Source organism: Eurosta solidaginis, chromosome 1 (assembly GCF_040869045.1).
Source record: "Eurosta solidaginis isolate ZX-2024a chromosome 1, ASM4086904v1, whole genome shotgun sequence".
Classification (NCBI taxonomy): Eukaryota; Metazoa; Arthropoda; class Insecta; order Diptera; family Tephritidae; genus Eurosta; species Eurosta solidaginis.
Window position 1 is genome coordinate 189,221,925 of NC_090319.1, and position 19,779 is coordinate 189,241,703.

The 19,779-nt window shown below is 34.8% G+C and overlaps 1 protein-coding gene and 2 pseudogenes across 5 annotated transcripts in view; 1 reads left to right on the forward strand and 2 right to left on the reverse strand.

The window, feature by feature from the left end:
• tw (Protein O-mannosyl-transferase 2) overlaps positions 1-19,779 on the forward strand; it is a 2,413,568-nt gene that overhangs the window by 365,222 nt on the left and 2,028,567 nt on the right. The gene's annotated exons all lie outside the window — the stretch shown is intronic.
• Positions 926-1,660, reverse strand: LOC137238736 (uncharacterized; annotated as a pseudogene).
• LOC137238737 (uncharacterized) lies at positions 2,460-3,532 on the reverse strand (annotated as a pseudogene).

The following is a 19,779-nucleotide window of genomic DNA, read 5'->3' on the forward strand; positions in this document are numbered from 1 at the left end:
CATTTAAAATATAGTGACATTTTTTTTCATACAACACAAAAAAAAATAAAGTTTTTACGAAAATTATTAAATACACATAAATTACTATGTTAACATTTTCCATTTTGACCAAATGAAATGTGTGTTTTTATTTTTATTTATTTCAAGCCAAATGAAATGTATCTTATTTATCTTAATATAAACATACCTATTTACCACCCCTGTGAATAGCGTAAATGTAAAAAGCCAAGACTTAAACAGTACAAAATGTTATTTAAAAAAAATGTATATTAAACTGACACCTTTATTGATGTTAATGAAAAGCAAAGACTGAATTTTAAAAAAATGTTAGTACGCAAGCCATTTTTTGTTTGTTCAAAGACTTAAAAATTACAAAATATTATTAAAAAATGTATATTAAACTGAACAGCTTTATTGAATTTAATAATAAGCAAAGCTACCGCCACGGTGATGCACAATTTTTTTTGGTGGGTACGACACAAAAACAACCTCATGAAAATCGCCAACTTCAACTGCAAATATCTCCGAACAGAGATAAAAATTCTTTTCCGCCTTCGGATTATTGTTGCCGAGATTAATACGCGTCTTTTGGCACCTCTCTCGCTATTTTTGGTAGCGTATTAACAGTCGACCCCTCAACTAGACTATTACCCAAATTTCTTCTAATGTCCTTTTGAGCTCGGAAGTCGTTTTCACATAGTTGTGTCAGCTACCAAGTTGTAGGCCCTTAAAATATTATTTTTCTTTCATCAAACAGAGGTATAAAAATATTCACCAAATATAAAAAATATTAGAACTTCTTTGTTTAAAAACTTTGTCAAATAATTCAAAAATAACATTGCCATGAATTTCAAAGCACTTTAATTTGACGAACAAAAAGAATATTTTAAGGAACAACCCGGTCTATTGCACACTTGCTTCTAAACTACCAAAATGAGTCATGTAGTATTGTTCTGTTGTATTGCCAGGCAACTTCACCATGAGGTGTCATGAAGTACTCCATAAATTGTTCACGCACATTTACTGCATTGCTTGCTGGCCTCCTAAAGTACTGCTTGGCCGAATTGATGGGAGCATTCCGCTTTCTCCAAGCTCCATTCGCCAATTACCTTGAACAGCAACACCATTTGTCTCACTATCTACGTCAGATGTTCTCATATATACTTATTTGCGGCTTAAAAGAAAATTGTGTAGGACGCAAATGACCAGAACAAAAGCTTTCGCGTATACTGGTTTCATGTCCATTGGCCTTCTCAGAATTCGGTACCGCGATGCACATATTCCGAACACATTTTCAACTACATTTCTGGCTCGAGATAGCCTATAGTTGAAAATTTTGTCCGTCATAACTTGTTCACGATAACAAAAAGGTTTCATTATGTACGTTTTCAAAGGAAAAGCGTCGTCAGCAACAATGACAAAAGGCATTTCATTTCCTTCATGTGGAAGTGGCTTCGGTGGTGGAAAATTAATTGTATTTTCAGCAAGTGCAGTAGAAAGTGGACATCTGTGTATTTTGGAATAAGAGTTAATGATTATTTACACTAAATTTCAAGATTTTGTAGCAGAATTACCTTCCAAATACACCACCATCAGATTCACGGCCATATGCTCCAACTTCTACAAACAAAAATTTGTAGTCGGCGTCCACTAGAGCCATGAGAACAATGCTGTTGAATTTTTTGTAATTGAAGTACTCAGAGCCGCAGTTTGCAGGTGCCTGAATAGCTACATGCTTCCAATCAAGTGTAAGTATTAATAATCTGAAGGCGGAAAATAAAAATATTAACTCGTTCAAAAGATATTAACGAAAAACCGAAAAAAGACTCTCGGGTACCTCCGAAACCGGGGGTCGGATCCATAGTATTTTTGCGCAGAACACCTTTCTGCGTCGGCGGCCTTCGGCCGCGCTTATAAAAAATAACCCTGGGCTACGCCATGCCAAGTCCGAGTGTGTGGTATAACCGTGGCTACCGCCACGGTGATGCACAATTTTTTTTGGTGGGTACGACACAACAACAACCTCATGAAAATCGCCAACTTCAACTGCAAATATCTCCGAACAGAGATAAAAATTCTTTTCCGCCTTCGGATTATTGTTGCCGAGATTAATACGCGTCTTTTGGCACCTCTCTCGCTATTTTTGGTAGCGTATTAGCAGTCGACCCCTCAACTAGACTATTACCCAAATTTCTTCTAATGTCCTTTTGAGCTCGGAAGTCGTTTTCACATAGTTGTGTCAGCTACCAAGTTGTAGGCCCTTAAAATATTATTTTTCTTTCATCAAACAGAGGTATAAAAATATTCACCAAATATAAAAAATATTAGAACTTCTTTGTTTAAAAACTTTGTCAAATAATTCAAAAATAACATTGCCATGAATTTCAAAGCACTTTAATTTGACGAACAAAAAGAATATTTTAAGGAACAACCCGGTCTATTGCACACTTGCTTCTAAACTACCAAAATGAGTCATGTAGTATTGTTCTGTTGTATTGCCAGGCAACTTCACCATGTGGTGTCATGAAGTACTCCATAAATTGTTCACGCACATTTACTGCATTGCTTGCTGGCCTACCTAAAGTACTGCTTGGCCGAATTGATGGGAGCATTCCGCTTTCTCCAAGCTCCATTCGCCAATTACCTTGAACAGCAACGCCATTTGTCTCACTATCTACGTCAGATGTTCTCATATATACTTATTTGCGACTTAAAAGAAAATTGTGTAGGACGCAAATGACCAGAACAAAAGCTTTCGCGTATACTGGTTTCACGTCCATTGGCCTTCTCAGAATTCGGTACCGCGATGCACATATTCCGAACACATTTTCAACTACATTTCTGGCTCGAGATAGCCTATAGTTGAAAATTTTGTGCGACATAACTTGTTCACGATAACAAAAAGGTTTCATTATGTACGTTTTCAAAGGAAAAGCGTCGTCAGCAACAATGACAAAAGGCATTTCATTTCCTTCATGTGGAAGTGGCTTCGGTGGTGGAAAATTAATTGTATTTTCAGCAAGTGCAGTAGAAAGTGGACATCTGTGTATTTTGCAATAAGAGTTAATGATTATTTACACTAAATTTCAAGATTTTGTAGCAGAATTACCTTCCAAATACACCACCATCAGATTCACGGCCATATGCTCCAACTTCTACAAACAAAAATTTTTAGTCGGCGTTCACTAGAGCCATGAGAACAATGCTGTTGAATTTTTTGTAATTGAAGTACTCAGAGCCGCAGTTTGCAGGTGCCTGAATAGCTACATGCTTCCAATCAAGTGCCCCACAGCAATTAGGGAAATTCCACCGCTGTTCAAAACGTTGAGCAATTTCTGTCCATTCTTCATGACTGCTGGGAACCTTGACGAAATATAACCACCATTAATATATGTGTACATTTCTGACTGATTAAAGAAATCACATGAATACTCACTTCTAAAAAATCGTCTTTCAAAGCTTCATAAATAGCACGACATGTCTCAGGTATTGCATGACAGATGGTAGTTTTTCCCAACAGGAAAACAGTCATCAGGCTGGGAAAGCTATCTCCTGTTGCCAAGTAACGTAAAGTTACTGCCAACTTCTTCCCTACCGAGATGGCATCCCGGAACTTCGTATTAGATTTGTAAACGTATGGGGTTATGCGCTCCACAAGAAAGTCAAAGTCCTCCAGAGTCATCCTCAAAAAATTTTTACACCATTTTGGGTCTAGCACGAACAGCTTAGAACGCAGTGTAGCGTAGAACCCACATGTTCCTCTATCCCGAAGCCCTGGCCTAACCCACCACTGCTTCCGCTTCCTTAGCTGGTGCCGCTTTCTTCTCCATGCCCTTAGGCTTGTCACAAAACAAAGAGTCGCAGCAGCTATCGCCATTTGTTTATTTTTCAGCATATTTTTGTTAAAATTAATTGTTTGATCGACTTTTACAATTTTTAATTCACTCTCGCACTTCTACTTTTATTTTTGTCTTTGTTCAAAAGAATGCAACAGCTGATGGGCTGTCAAAAATATTTACTTAACGTTTGACATCAGTGGTGAAAACTGGATCTCAATCGACTGACACCAGAATTTGATGACAGTCTTTAACACACACTGCTATATCGACTTCATGCCAGTTTTTTATATGTAATGAAAACACATTTGACACCAAATCGCCATGGTGACAGTTAAGTCAGTATTTGATGTCAGTGATTTTGACATAATGAAAACCAGCCTTTAGTGTCAACAATACACTTTGCGGTGACGGCGTCTATAAAAACTGGATATTTAGATTTTTTCAGCTTGACTAAGCGATAAATTTCGCATCTAGGAGGAATTATCAAAGTGTTATCGGTTGCACTGTGTAAAATTGAAATTTTATGAATATTTTTGCCAATGCCAATTGTTATGCTCTCGTTTGAATAGTCTATTATGCAATTGTATTTTTTCAAAAAGTCTTTGCTTAAAATACCATCTGACGGTATGTTGAATTTGTCATCTATTACATTTAGAGTATGTGGAATTGAAAAATTTGAATAAAAAGTTCTGTTTTAATAGCACCCAATGTTGAAACTGTATCTGTCGCAACGCCCGTTATATTTATGATATTGTTGTTATTTATGGAAGTATTTTGTTTTAAACTTGAAAGTTTTGTAATTGATATATCAGCTGTATATCTACTGTGTATCTACTAAGAAAGTGCATGTTTTAAAAGAGTCATTGCAATTCAATTCGATAAAATTTGAGTAGTTCAGGTTTAGACAATAAATTGATTTATTTTGAAAAACGTTATTTAATTCAGATTTTGGTCCCCCAGTGTTCGCTCCTGAGGGCCGTTGGCGTTCAAAGTCCGAACACTAGCGTTATTTGTGGTATTTGAACGTCGGTTGTTGTTGTTGTTGTTGGTATTATTGTTCCTGTTTGCGGGTCTGTTGTTATTGTTATTAAGAAAATTGACATTACCTAACATTGCCATACATAACTGTTATTGTTGTTTCTGCTAGAATTGTTGTTGTACCTTGAAAAGTTGTTCCTATTATACTGACTTCCTCTGAAGTTACCTCGGAAACTACTAGTTTGCCTGTTAAACGCGATCTAAACGCTAATACCTGCCTTTCAATTGCTTAGTTATTAAGCTATTGCATAGATTTTATCGCGGGCTTGGCGACTAAATCAAAAAAAAACCGTAACCGATATTTGTCAAAAAAGATTCGAAAAGGCTCGAAAAGGTTCGAAAAGATTCGAAAACGTTCGTAAAGGTTCGGTGTTAGCAACAGGCCAAATTCATAATATTGGATCTCTATCATAATCAGCGGTAGGCAGGTTACCAAATTGAGAATGTGTTAGTAAACACGAACGCGTAGCGAGCACGAAAGCAAAATCAATTATTTATTTAGTTTGATTTCAATGCTTGAACGTCACGCACTCTTTGGTACTCTGTTTTAAGAGCGCGTGCGACACTTCCTCACCGTACGACCATCGAAATCAAACTATAAGAGCTGTCGTTGATTTTCACGACGTACATGCCAACCTAATAAAACCGCACTGCGTTTTTTTAGAGCACGCAAACAACCGGCGTTTTTTGCCCTAACCCAAATAAGCATGCGTTTCGACAATGTAAAGCATGTGTGCAAACGTCAAATCTAAATGTGACGCAGAACAAAAATGGGAAATCGAGTTAGGTTTTCACGCAGCAAATTCAATTTGGGTTGCTCTCATACAAGTTGTATGCGCATGAGACATTTTTGACAGAAAATGACTTGCGTGCGTTTATATTAGGTTGGCATGGTAGTTATTCTGCTATCGCTTATCGTATACACATATGGTCGATTACAAGCCAACCTAATAAAACCGCACTGCGTTTTTTTAGTGCACGCAAACAACCGGCGTTTTTTGCCCTAACCCAAATAAGCATGCGTTGCGACAATGTAAAGCATGTGTGCAAACGTCAAATCTAAATGTCACGCAGAACAAAAATTGGAAATCGAGATAGGTTTTCACGCAGCAAATTCAATTTGAGTTACTCTCATACAAGCATGAGACACTTTTGACAGAAAATGACTTGCGTGCGTTTATATTAGGTTGGCTTGTTAGCAGGTGCTAAGCTCACGCCCACCCCGGATGATAAAGTTAAAGTTAAAGTTAAGGTTAAAGTTAAAGTTAAAGTTAAGGTTAAAGTTAAAGTTAAATTTAAAGCTAAAGTTAAAGTTGAAGTTAAAGTTAAAGCTAAAGTTAAAGTTAAAGTTAAAGTCAAAGTTAAAGTTAAAGTTAAAGTTAAAGTTAAATTAAAGTTAAAGTTAAATTTAAAGTTAAAGTTAAAGTTAAAGTTAAAGTAAAAGTAAAAGTTAAAGTTAAAATTAAAGTTAAAGTTATAGTTAATGTTATAGTTTAAGTTAAAGTTAAAGTTAAAGTTAAAGTTAAAAATAAAGTTAAAGTTGAAGTTAAAGTTAAAGTTAAAATTAAAGGTAAAATTAAAGTTAAAGTTAAAGTTAAAGTTAGAGTTAAAGTTAAAGTTAAAGTTAAAGTTAAAGTTAAATTTAAAACTAAAGTTAAAGTTAAAGTTAAAGCCAAACTTAAAGTTAAAGTTAAGGTTAAAGTTAAAGTTAAAGTCAAAGTTAAAGTTAAGGTTAAAGTTAAAGTTAAAGTTAAAGTGAAAGTTAAATATTATCTTCTCATTTATTCAATAAAAGTATAAAATGTGTTTTCTTATCGGTCACCACGCTTAAAAAGGTTAACTTGAATTAATATCAAAGAAAACAAAATGTTGCATAAATATTACAATTGCATAAGTTGATAATATGCAATAGCTTTACCGCGGCAGTCCCCGAGTGCCACACGTCCTTTTTTTTGTTCTACGATCACTTTCGCAACTACATCCTTCGGATCAGTAAACGTAGTTGACGCTAAAATTGATTTTACTAGGTCTGAGCGAGTGTTAGGTCGACAAACGTTGAGGGCTTGTCATTCCTCCTATCACTAATGATCGTTCTAAAGCATCGGGAAGTTCCTCCACATGCTTCGAGAATTCAGTATGATTATTATTAAAAACTTTTAAAGATGCAATTTCTCCTGCAACAACTTTTGAGTTGTCAGGTTTTATTCTACCTTTTAACGCATCTTTTATTTGTTGAATTGTTTTATTTCATTTGGAATTGCCTCACGCGATTTTCCTTCTAACTTTGATTTCATAAACGAAATTAAAGTATTTGTTAAATTTTGTTCCATTAAATCTTCTATCAAAATAATTGTATCTATAAAGGATGCAAGTGATAGCGGATCGCCGCTGTAGATTTCTCTAATTATGGATGCACACATAGTAATAAAAGTTTTCTTTTGTTCTGCAGTTGTTGGTTGTTCTTCGCTAGTTGTATCTAATTTATTAATGTTAACTGAATTGGTAAATGCAGCGAAATCCTAAAGAGGAGATATGGTACTCTTTCTAATAATACTAGCTTCGTCCGCTGAAAGTATCGATGCGTCAGTGAATTCTTCCTCAGTATCAAAATCAGAGCTTGATTAGCTTTCTTGCATTAATTCAAAAAGATCTTTGGGTATTTTTATGTTACAGTTAACATTTTTATGTTAACATTTACTGAGTTGTTCTCTGCACCTTGACAAACTTTCGATTATTGTACTAGGCTTATCTCGATTTTCAAAATATGAATTTACTTGTTTTATGATTTCGTTATAGCTTTTAATTAAAGCATCTTCATATTCTATGGACTTTTTCGCTGAGATCGATCGGTAATTTAAAACTCGTTTGGTAACTTTAGTGAAATTATAGCGTGAATCTTTGAAATTGGAATCAAAGTCTGACATTTGACAACTGACATCTGACATTTGACATTGCTGGTAGTCCAAAAAAACTTTATTACATTTATTAAAAATGCTGAACTCCGTAGAAGTAAAAGGTGTTTTATAAAAAAATTCGAAAAAAGTTTAAGATTAACGCTGATAGGCACTGTTTATACAAAAATGAAGTTGAAACTAATCATTCACTCCGTAATTGTGGTAGGCAATTAAAAAAATAGTTTTTTTTTTGTAAATCAGAAAAGATTTGAAATATTTAAAATCGATGTAGTAAATGGTAAGGAAGATTCATATGTTCAAAAGGCACTGTACTCGTGTCTTACTTTGAAGGAATTGTAAATGCAAGTGAATGTTGAAATATTTAAACCGCACTGTATTAATAATGCAAATAAACTGTTGGAGTATTTGAAACACACTGTGTTTGATGCATAGTTTGAAAAGAATTGTAAATACAAAAGGATTTTGAAATATTTGAAAGACATTGTATTCGTGTAATACTTCGAAGGAATTGTAGAAATATTTGGATGGCACTGTATTCATTGAATAAATGGAATTATAACTCCTTTCATTTGAACCAAAATTTTGAAATATTTAAGAGCACAGTATTAGTTGAATGGTTTTATAAAGGTATTTGGAAAATATATCTAGAGCACCGTATTCGTCGAATGGTTTTCAAAATTGACTTGGAAAATATATATATAAAGCGCTGTATTCTCTGAGAAAAGTAAATATTTCTGACATCTAAGATGTTAAATTTCCGAAGAAATAATTCGAAAACGAGAAAAAGTAAGTTTTCACCGATAAAATAAATTTTCACCATTACCATGATATGACTCTAACCCGTTTTAATAATTCTAGCAAAATTTTGGCAATTAGGTATATAGTTCAATAAAAAAGATTTGGTAAATTTTTTGATATTAGTAAAAGCTATAAGATTGGTGTGAAAGTTTTATGTTTTTTTGATTTACGTTTCAAAAAGTTTAAAGAAATGTATAAAATAAAATTTTTCCGATTGTATTGATTATGAATCAATGTTCGAAATTTAAATTAAGAAAAAATTCAAGAAAGAAGTTATATATACGTGTGGTGGCCGTTTATTTAAAATTACTATGTTTAATGTACATTCGAATTTTTTTTCTATATTTAAATGTTTATATTTCAATATAATAATTTTATGTATGTAAGTAATTTGAAAAATTCAATTTAACAAGTGTTAAACAAGTGTTTGTCTTTGAAATAGAAAAAGTGTGTTGCTACATGCGTAGTATACAAACGTCTAGGAAAAGTATGCTTATAAGCAAAAGTGTCAAATTGTGTTGTTACATGCATAGGCTACATGTGTATTACGAAAAATTGTTGTTACGTTTATAGTATACAAGTATATTGAGAAAGCCAAAATGTCTACTTATGTATAGAAATGAAATATTACGTATATACGTATATACTAATCTACTCTACTGTACCGCTCTTTGTGTTCTTTGCTTGCTGGTGTAAGTTGTTGTTGGTATTTTTTCCGCTTTTTGCTGATGTTAGCTGTTTTTTTCGTGTATATGTATGCATGTATGTACCACCACAATTTTGCCAATAACTTCTTTTTTAGTGTCAAAAATGTATATTTTTGCATTTTGTTCCAAATTTTTTGTAAAAGTCCCTTTTTTGTATATGTAATTTTGGTTTTTATTTACCATTTAAAAGGTTTTTTTTTTTGAAATTGTAATAATTTTTGTAGTTTATAACTTTTTTTGTAGGTTTTGAAATTTTCTGATTTTTGTAGGTTTTGAAATTGTAAATATTTTTTTGTGGTTTTTGAAATTTTATATATTTTTTTATTTTTTTGAAATTTTGTAATTTTGTAGGTTTGAAATTTTATATATTTTTGTATTTTTTTGAAATTTTGTAAATTTGTAGTCTTTTTGAAATTTTGCACTTTTTTTGTAGTCTTTTATAATTTTGTAATTTGGTTGTAATCTTTTTATAATTTTATAATTTTTTTATATTTTGTAATTTTATAATTTTTTTTTGTATTTTTTTTTTGATTTTTTATTTTTTTTTGATGAATTGAAATTAGAATTTACTTCATATAATTTTGCAAATTTTTGTATTTTATGTTAATTTATGAATTTTTTGTATTTTTTCCTTTAAATGTTATAATTTTTAGTGAAATTGATACATGGCGATTAGATTTTCATTCACATATTTTATATTATTATTCGCACAACCACCACGCACTATTTTTCCACTACCACCAGCGCACATTTTATTCTTTCAAAAACAAATTTTAAGGTCTTTTAACTTTGTGCTGCGGGGGATATTTCTACTTCCCCGGAAACATTTGCCGCATTTTCCGCAGGTATGGTCACGGTCGCCATGTAACATGTCCATTGCGGTGGACATGGATTTTCGCCATGTACTGGCTAGAATACGGTTTCTATGCCGAAAATGTGCAATCAATATGCGCACTAGTTTGTACTCACGGGCTTTCTGTTTGCCAAATGGAGAGAAAATGGATCCTACCATGTCGTCTGTTAAGCACCAATATTTTAAATCGACCTAAAATGTGTTGTCCTGTCGGATATTTTAAATTGCAGGTGTGGAAAAAGCTATACGATAAACTGCCAGCACACGAAAATACTAAAGAGCACATTAAATGTTATATTCAATGGCGATCTTTACAAAATCTAATTCAAAAGGAGGCTACAATTGATACACTTATCAATGACCAGCTAATCACTGAAACTCAAAAGTGGAAAGAAATTTTATATAGATCTTGGACTCTATTTTATTTTTGGGTGAAAGAGGCCTAGCTTTCAGAGGCGAAAGTATATATATTGGTGAACGAAATAATGGAAATTTTTTGGGCATCTTAGAACTCATAAGCCATTATGATCCGATACTTAGAGATCATTTGGAGAAAGTTAAGATTTCACAACAGCACCACAAACGTTTACAAGTTAACTTTCTTTCCCCAGACATTCAGAACGAGTTTTTAGAATTTTGTGCAAAACACGTGAGGTAAACTATATAAGATCAACGCAAGAAAGCCAAGTATTTTGCTATTATCGTTGATACTACGCCTAATGCTAGTCACGTTGAACAGACTACGTTGATTTTGCGCTACCTCCATTTCAGTTCGAAAGCAACAAATTTTACAATTCAAGAACGGTTTTTGGCTTTCGTGGATTGTAACCAAAAAACTGGTCAGGAAATCGCGGATTTAATTAAAGGTGGCACAACGTCATTCGAAGTGCGTTTGGGACACACCCTAACATATTTAATTTCATAAATAAAATAAAAAACGAACATGCAATAACAGAAACAAAACTGCAGCAATTTACAGCTGGAGGCGACCCATATCGGAAATGCAAGATAAAATATAAAGACTTCGTTTTTTTAATATTGTAAATTCATTTGAAATAGATAAACGCGAAAAGATTAATTTAGTTACATGCTTGCTATTGCACACAATATAAACTTTTAAATTTTACTACTTTTTCTTTATACATAATTCCTTCCAAATAAATAAAAGTTTCTGAATTTTGAGAAAAATTGAATGTTTTTTCTGTCGTCTGTTTACTTTCCGAATTTTGGCTTCTGAATGTTGCCTTCGGAAATTTGACTTCTGAATTTTCACTTATGAAATTTGACTTCTGAAATTTGGCTTCTGAGATTTGACTTCCGAGTTTTGACCTCTGATTTTTTTTTTCGGAAAAAATGTGTTTCTGAATTTTTATTTTCTGATTTTATGGGGGCACCCCGAAATCTAGATCAGGAACCAATGGAAAACAATTTTAAACGAATGCAAAAGAGTGGCTATTCAATTGAACATCTCGCCAAAGTTTCCGGACATTCGAAATGATTACGGATGATCCAGAGTCTGATTTTAAAAACAACACATTATTGGTGATCGTTCATTACTCAACGATTGCAGCTATAAGAAATTTGAATGAGACGTTTTCCTTTTTGTGGCAATTTGAAGACAGGGAAGCTACGGTTCGGGCGAGCGCAGCAAAATTTGTCGAAAAATACAAGTCGGACGTTTCTCAAAGCTTAGAAAGCGAAATAATTCACTTGAAAAACATTTACGAAGCAAATTTTGATAAAGGTCTGTCACCATTGGAATTGCTGAATGCCATCTATGTTCAAAATCTGTATACAATTTTCCCCAACATTTGTGTTGCTTTACGTATCTTTTGAACTATAGCTAGAACATTCTTTCAGCGTCCTTGCAAGAATCAAAAACTTTCTTATATCGTGTTCATCTCAAAAGCGTGTTTCAGGACTTGCCACGCTTTGTATCGAATCTGTCTTGGCAAGACAGTTAAATTTTGATATTATCATAAAAAATGTTGCAGCGGAAAAAGCAAGAAAAGCCACTCTTTGATATCCGAACGTTCTATATTGAATAATTAAAATTTATAATCATCATTATATTTATCAGAAATCTTCTAAAATGTTACCAAATAACTAGAAAAGATTATTTGAAACAATATGTGGCTGTTAAAAGAGAATTTTATTACTACGTTACAAGAAAACATTATAAATAGTAAATATTCTGTGTTAATTTTATTTTCAGCTCTTAGTCCAAAAATCATTTAGTTGATGTGGCAAAAATTTTTTTTGATGTAATCCATCAATAATGATTCATGAATGAGACATCATTAATTCAAATAAATTAAATCTACTAGAGGTTTTTTTTATAGGGGACCGTAAATTGTTTAGTCCCGGGCCCGGATTTTCTCTCTACGGCCCTGCCTAGAGTATTACCAGCAAAATCGATAAGCTGCAAACGTTTCAAAAATCAATAAAGCAAACTTAATTTCATTGTTTATACTCAGTTGAGCAGAGCTCACAGAGTATATTAAGTTTGACTGGATAACGGTTGGTTGTACATATATAAAGGAATCGAGATAGATATAGACTTCCATATATCAAAATAACCAGGATCGAAAAAAAATTTGATCGAGCCATGTCCGTCCGTCCGTCCGTTAACACGATAAATTGAGTAAATTTTGAGGTATCTTGATGAAATATGTAGGTTCCTGAGCACTCATCTCAGATCGCTATTTAAAATGAACGATATCGGACTATAACCACGCCCACTTTTTCGACATTTTTTTAAAGTAATATTTTAACAAAAAATTTAATATCTTTACAGTATATAAGTAAATTATGTCAACATTCAACTCCAGTAATGATATGGTGCAACAAAATACAAAAATAAAAGAAACTTTCAAAATGGGCGTGGCTCCGCCCTTTTTCATTTAATTTGTCTAGGATACTTTTAACGCCATAAGTCGAACAAAAATTAACCAATCCTTTTGAAATTTGGTAGGGGCATAGATTTTATGACGTTAACTGTTTTCTGTGAAAATGGGTGAAATCGGTTGATGCCACGCCCAGTTTTTATACACAGTCGTCCGTCTGTCCTTCCGCATGGCCGTTAACACGATAACTTGAGCAAAAATCGATATATCTGTAATGAACTTAGTTCACGTGCTTACTTGAACTCACTTTATCTTGGTATGAAAAATGAACGAAATCCGACTATGACCACGCCCACTTTTTCGATATCGAAAATTACGAAAAATGAAAAAAATGCCATAATTCTATAGCAAATACGAAAAAAGGGATGAAACATGGTAAGGTAATTGGATTTTTTTATTGACGCGAAATATGACTTTCGAAAAAACTTTATAAAATGGTTGTGACACCCACCATATTAAGTAGAAGAAAATGAAAAAGTTCTGCAGGGCTAAATAAAAAACCCTTAAAATCTTGGCAGGTATTACATATATAAATAAATTAGCGGTATCCAACAGATGACGTTCTGGGTCACCCTGGTCCACATTTTGGTCGATATCTGGAAAACGCCTTCACATATACAACTACCACCACTCCCTTTTAAAACTCTCATTAATACCTTTAATTTGATACCCATATCGTACAAACTCATTCTAGAGTCACCCCTGGTCCACCTTTATGGCGATATATCGACGCCCTTTTAAAATGCTCATTAACACCTTTCATTTGATACCCATATCGTACAAACATATTCTAAAGTCACCCCTGGTCTACCTTTATGGCGATATCTCGAAAAGGTGAACACCTATAGAACGAAGGCCCACTCCCTTTTAAAAATACTCATTAACACCTTTCATTTGATACCCATATCGTACAAACAAAGTCTAGAGTCACCCCTGGTCCACCTTTATTGCGATACCTCGAAAAGGCGTCCACCTATAGAACTAAGGCCCACTCCCTTTTAAAATACTCATTAATTCCTTTCGTTTGATACCCATATTGCACAAACGAATTCTAGAGTCACCCCTGGCCCACCTTTATGGCGATATCTCGAAACGGCGTCCACCTATAGAACTATGGCCCACTCCCTCATAAAATACTCTTTAATGCCTTTAATTTGATACACATGTCATACAAACACATTCCAGGGTTTCCTTCGGTTCATTTTCCTACATGGTTATTTTCCCTTATGTTGTCACCATAGCTCTCAACTGAGTATGTAATGTTCGGTTACACCCGAACTTAACCTTCCTTACTCGTTTTATCATAAAATTGCATTAAATTCAAGCTACATATATATTCTATCATTATTTAAAAATTATTAATTTAAGTACTATTTGAAAAGGGGCCTTTGTTTATGCCCACTTTCTCGTGTGCTTCCAAAATACAACCCGGAGTTCACTGGAGCTAAGGGCGTTCGATATGACAGCTGTCAAATCTTCCGCCACCTTCTATCATTACATTATTGGAAAAATAATGGTAGCAAAAAACAAAACTGTAAAATTATTGTAATTGCTCACATTCCCCTATGATTTCAGAGAACAAAGATATAAATAATTGATTTAATTGCATCTCCAGAAAGACATTTGTTGATAGGCGTTGTAAACTACCTATTTGATAATATGCGTAAATACTTTCAAGGCATTGCTGAACTGTGGGAAAAAAATGCAATGTAAGTCGAGCGATAATGTATGGAAATTGAGGCTTTTCCGGAAACCCTTGTAAAGTTTTGCTTAACGAAGTTGATACTTTACGTCAGCTTTGAGCACGAACGAATAATTTTAGCTGCACGAAGTATGTCAAATGTTTTGCAGATTTCAATAAGGTTGTTGACTCTTGTTTTTCGACTGAAAGAAAAACTACCTCCAGCAAAAAAATGGCTATATTTCGAGCCACCTACAAAGATCTCGGTATCAATGTGACCCCAAAAGTTTAAGCCACGTGGAAAATTTTTGTAAAAGTCATGACAAAGGTTTGGGTTTTTTCTAGGAACAAGTCGAATCTGCTCATGCTGACTTAAAAAAAATTTGGAAGAAATACAAAGTTCGGAAAATTAATGGGTATTCTGAAAATTTGTTAAAGGCCGTTTGTGAATATAATAGCAGGCATTTGTAACGTTATTTATTGCCTACGAAATGATGTAAAATATTTTGAATAACGATACAATATATATCGTTAGCTTAATGTGAAAATGTGCTAAGTCACTTTTTACGAATTTTACAGGAGACGAAAAAAACGCAATAATTTTTGAAATAACCTTTTTTTTCAAAACTGTGAATGAGGATACCTTAGTTGCAATACTTTTGAGTGTAGAAGCTATGAAAAAGATAAATGAAAATCATGTATGCTAACCCAGCAGCTATTTTATGACTTAGCACAATTTCCTCACTCAAAACAATTTTTTTCTCCTGACTTAGCACTTTTTACTCAATATGTTTCCCCATCACTCTTCCCCTTTAATGATTGAAATATAACACTAAAACTATATATTTCACAAAAAATACTATTTATTTGTCATACTATTTCTAACTATTGGTGGCCACCGTGGTGTGATGGTAGCGTCCTCCGCCTACCACACCGAATGCCCTGGGTTCACACCCCGGGCAAAGGAACATCAAAATTTTAGAAATAATGTTTTTCAATTAGAAGAAAATTTTTTGTAAGCGGGTCGCACCTCGGCAGTGTTTGGCAAGCACTCCGAAAGTATTTTTGCCATGCAATTTAAACATTCAGTCTGTGTGTTCATATATCATAGATTTTCACAAAAATTTGTGATAACTGCATACCTTTTTGTTGGTAGCTGCTATTAGCAAGTCATTGTGTGCTCTTTTTGCTCTCTGTTGTGTTCGCTGCTAGCTATACGCTGTCTTGCGATTTGCATCCAGTGCTACAAAATAACTCGCCCATAATTTTTTAACAGCTGTTCAATTTATCCTATACTTATAGTTTCTTTTGCCTATTTTTCTTTTGGGTTTGTTTAACTTTGCAATTAAGTTGGATTGCTGTGTCAAGAAGTGCACCAATCAAAAGAAAATTTCCCGTGGTGATACTTATGTTTGTTGTTGGCTCTGTGATAATATGGCTCATGTTATCTGTGCCGGTTTCTCTCACATAGGTGGTCGGGTGGTTGACCTAATATCCAGCAAAATTGGACTGAACTGGACATGTCATGATTGTCGTTCCGTAGAAAATGACATGCGAGCTTTTATGAGGCAAACTCAGAAAGAGTTTAACAACATTTTTATTGGGTTTCGTGACCTTAACGAAAGATTCAAAACGATGGAGGCTCACTTTAAAAAATTGAAAGTGATATCTGAATCCCCAAAACGTAAGAAATGTATGCCCAACAATGACACCAACTTGTCTTCGAGTCAGGGGCAAAGCTGTCCTCCTACGAATGTCCCTTCAACCGCGTTGACTGATACGAACAGGCTTACCAAAGACGTTATGAACAATGTAGCTCAGGAATCTCCACAAGAATCTCCACAAGGTTGTGTCGAGACTTCCAGTGAGACGATCTCTGGCAAATTAAACGATGCACGAACTAATATGGTACCTTTGCGGCTGTTTGTCCTACGTCACCAATGTTGATTTCGCTGGACTCCCCAATTCATCCTACACCTCCACCGGTATCTTTAGCTCCACCAATAACAGTTACCGATACTGGGGTTGTTGCTAGCGATACAAGTGTACCTGAAAAAAATAGTACTTCTTTGACGGGCTCGATAACCAACGCTAGGTCAAGCAATGCGTTTTCTGTCAACTTTTCTATAACGGCCGCACCTTCCAAGCTCTCTGGTGCGCTATCCGCTACTCCTTTGCAGGTGACTGCCGTGCCACCTCGTAGGGTTGTATTTGTGTCCCGAGGAGTGTCCTTATTGCTGTTGAATCTAACCTATCATCTGAGTTGATTTCGCTGGACAATATCTCTCATATCGAATTCATAGCAGTTAGGCTTTCATTCGGTAGCTATAGCGTAATTGTTTGCTGTTCGTATATACCACCTCGTTCGGATATGGATGTTTATGCTAATCATAGCTCGGCCATCTGCGATTTGCATTCGCAGTTGGGAGATAACGATCGACTTGTTGTTGTTGGTGACTTTAACTTGCCAACAGTTAGTTGGTTAATATAAGTGATTCAAACTTTTTAACTCCCACTGCTCAACATGAGTTTCTCAATTGCTTGTTAGACTCATCTCTTTTACAGATTAACAATGTTCCAAATAGTGGAAATAAAATGCTGGATTTAGTATTTGTGGATGGCTCGGTGGGCACTGCCCTTACGCAAATACCACCTTTATCCCTTCCAGAAGACCCTCTTCACCCTACGCTAGAGCTATCACTTGATATCAGCCTACTCCGTAGGATTCAAGTACAGTCTCGTCCCCGATCTAGATGCTTCTACAAAGCGAATTTCATTATGCTCAATGATCTGTTGGCTTCCCATGATTGGTCGGATCTCTATGCTTGCACTGATGTCGATTCGGCTATCTCTATATTTTACAGTACGCTTGATGGCTTCTTTGATACCTGCATTCCTAGACGCTATGCCCTATGTTCGAATAAGCCCCCTTGGTTTTCAAGTCAACTTATCTAGGATTTATAAGAGATTCAAGAAATCTGGAGCATCTGCAGACCTCTCTAAATATCTAATAGCTCGTTCTAAATTTCACCGTCTTAATCAGCTTTGTTATAAAAATTACTTGAGTTGTTGTAAAGCCCAATTTTTTAGAAATCCAAAAAAGTTTTACAGTTTCGTAAATTCAAAGCGGAAAACTTCTGGGTATCCTTCCTCATTAACCTTTGGAGGTAAAAAAGCATGCACTGATGACGACGTTGCTGAACTATTTACTGAGTTCTTTAAGTCCACGTATTCATCCAGTGGTTTTCATTCCCGTCAATATCCCTGTCGCTTAGATAGCTCGAATTACATTAGGAATCCTGCTATTGATGGTAATATTGTTTTTCAGAGTCTTCAATCTTTGAAGCCCACCTTTTCTCCGGGACCGGACGGTGTTCCTAGTTGCGTGCTTAGGTACTGCGCCGAAAACATGTATGAGCCTATTTTAAAATTATTTGAGCTATCTCTGGGATCCGCGTCATTCCCGGCACTTTGGAAACATTCTTTTATTATACCCCTGCATAAAAAAGGTATTAGGTCAAAAGTTGAAAACTACAGGGGTATTGCTAAACTTTCAGACATTCCTAAAGTATTAGAACATATTGTTACCAGTCAACTCCAATATCAGTGTTCTAGTCTTTTATCTCCATGCCAACACGGTTTTATTCGTCAAAGGTCAACCACTACAAATTTGCTTGTATTCACGTCTATAGTTATGGAAGGATTTTTAGCGATCAAGCAAACGGATGTCATCTACACGGACTTCAGCAAAGCATTTGATACCGTCAACCATGAGTTGCATATTCATAAGCTTGATTTACTGGGCTTTCCGTTTCACCTATTAATGTGGCTGAAAAGCTATCTTTCTAACCGGACCCAAAAAGTCCTGTTCTAGCGCAATCTGTCGGAATCGTTCGGAGTTTCCTCCGGCGTACCCCAGGGAAGTCATCTAGGCCCTTTGCTCTTTGCCTTTTTCATTAATGACTTGCCACAGACAATATTATATTCCCATACTATAATGTATGCGGATGATGTAAAACTTTGCTACACTTACTGTCCTACCGATTTGAGTTCCTTGGATCTTTTTCAGGCCGACTTGGACTCCTTCCAATGTTGGTGCACAACAAATTTACTAGCTTTAAATTGCTCTAAATGTAAGCATATGACATTTCACCGAGTGAAGCCAGCATTGAAATCTTATGTAATAGATGGTACGCCTTTGGAGCGTATATCTATCTATTGCAAATGATCTAGGTATCCTTTTTGATCCGAAATTGAATTTTAACATGCATATTTCATCTATAGCCAACAAAGCGTTGGGTCTACTTGGATTTGTTAAAAGATGGGCTAAAGAGTTCGATGATCCGTACCTCACTAAGGTTCTTTACACATCGCTGGTTCGTCCAATACTCGAGTATTGCTCATACGATTGGTCCCCTGTTTCTCAAAAACATATAAAGCGTCTTGAGTTTGTAGGAAAAATTAAAAAAAAAAAGAGCGCGACGTAAATTGGAAGAGAAGCTCGGTGTAAAATCTCTTCGGAGGTTATCGCGCCTTACATTTATTTATTTATTTTATTTCTAACGGTTCTGATCTGGACTCTTTTGCCGGTTGGTGCACATACAATAACTTATTTTTAAATTCAAACAAATGCTGTGTTGTGTCTTATTCCATAAATACAACTGCTACATACTGTATCTACAAACTAAGTGCTAAATCTCTTAATCGTTGTCAAGAGAGTAAAGACTTCGGTGTAATTTTTGGCTCCAAACTCTCTTTTTCTAGTCACATTGATTTCGTTGTTTCAAAATTTGTTGCAATGGCTGGGTTCAGTAGATGTAACACCAGTGATTTTAAGGACCCTATGACGTTGAAGGCACTTTATATATTCTTGGTCAGAAGTGGTGTTGAATATTGCTCAATAATATGGAATCCTTTCTATGAATCTAACTGCTATAAAATTGAGAAAGTTCCAAATATGATTACAAAATTGCTTTACGTATGCTTCACTGGCCAGACGGCCTCCCATCATATACCAGCAGTCACAAATTGCTTGGTCTTCA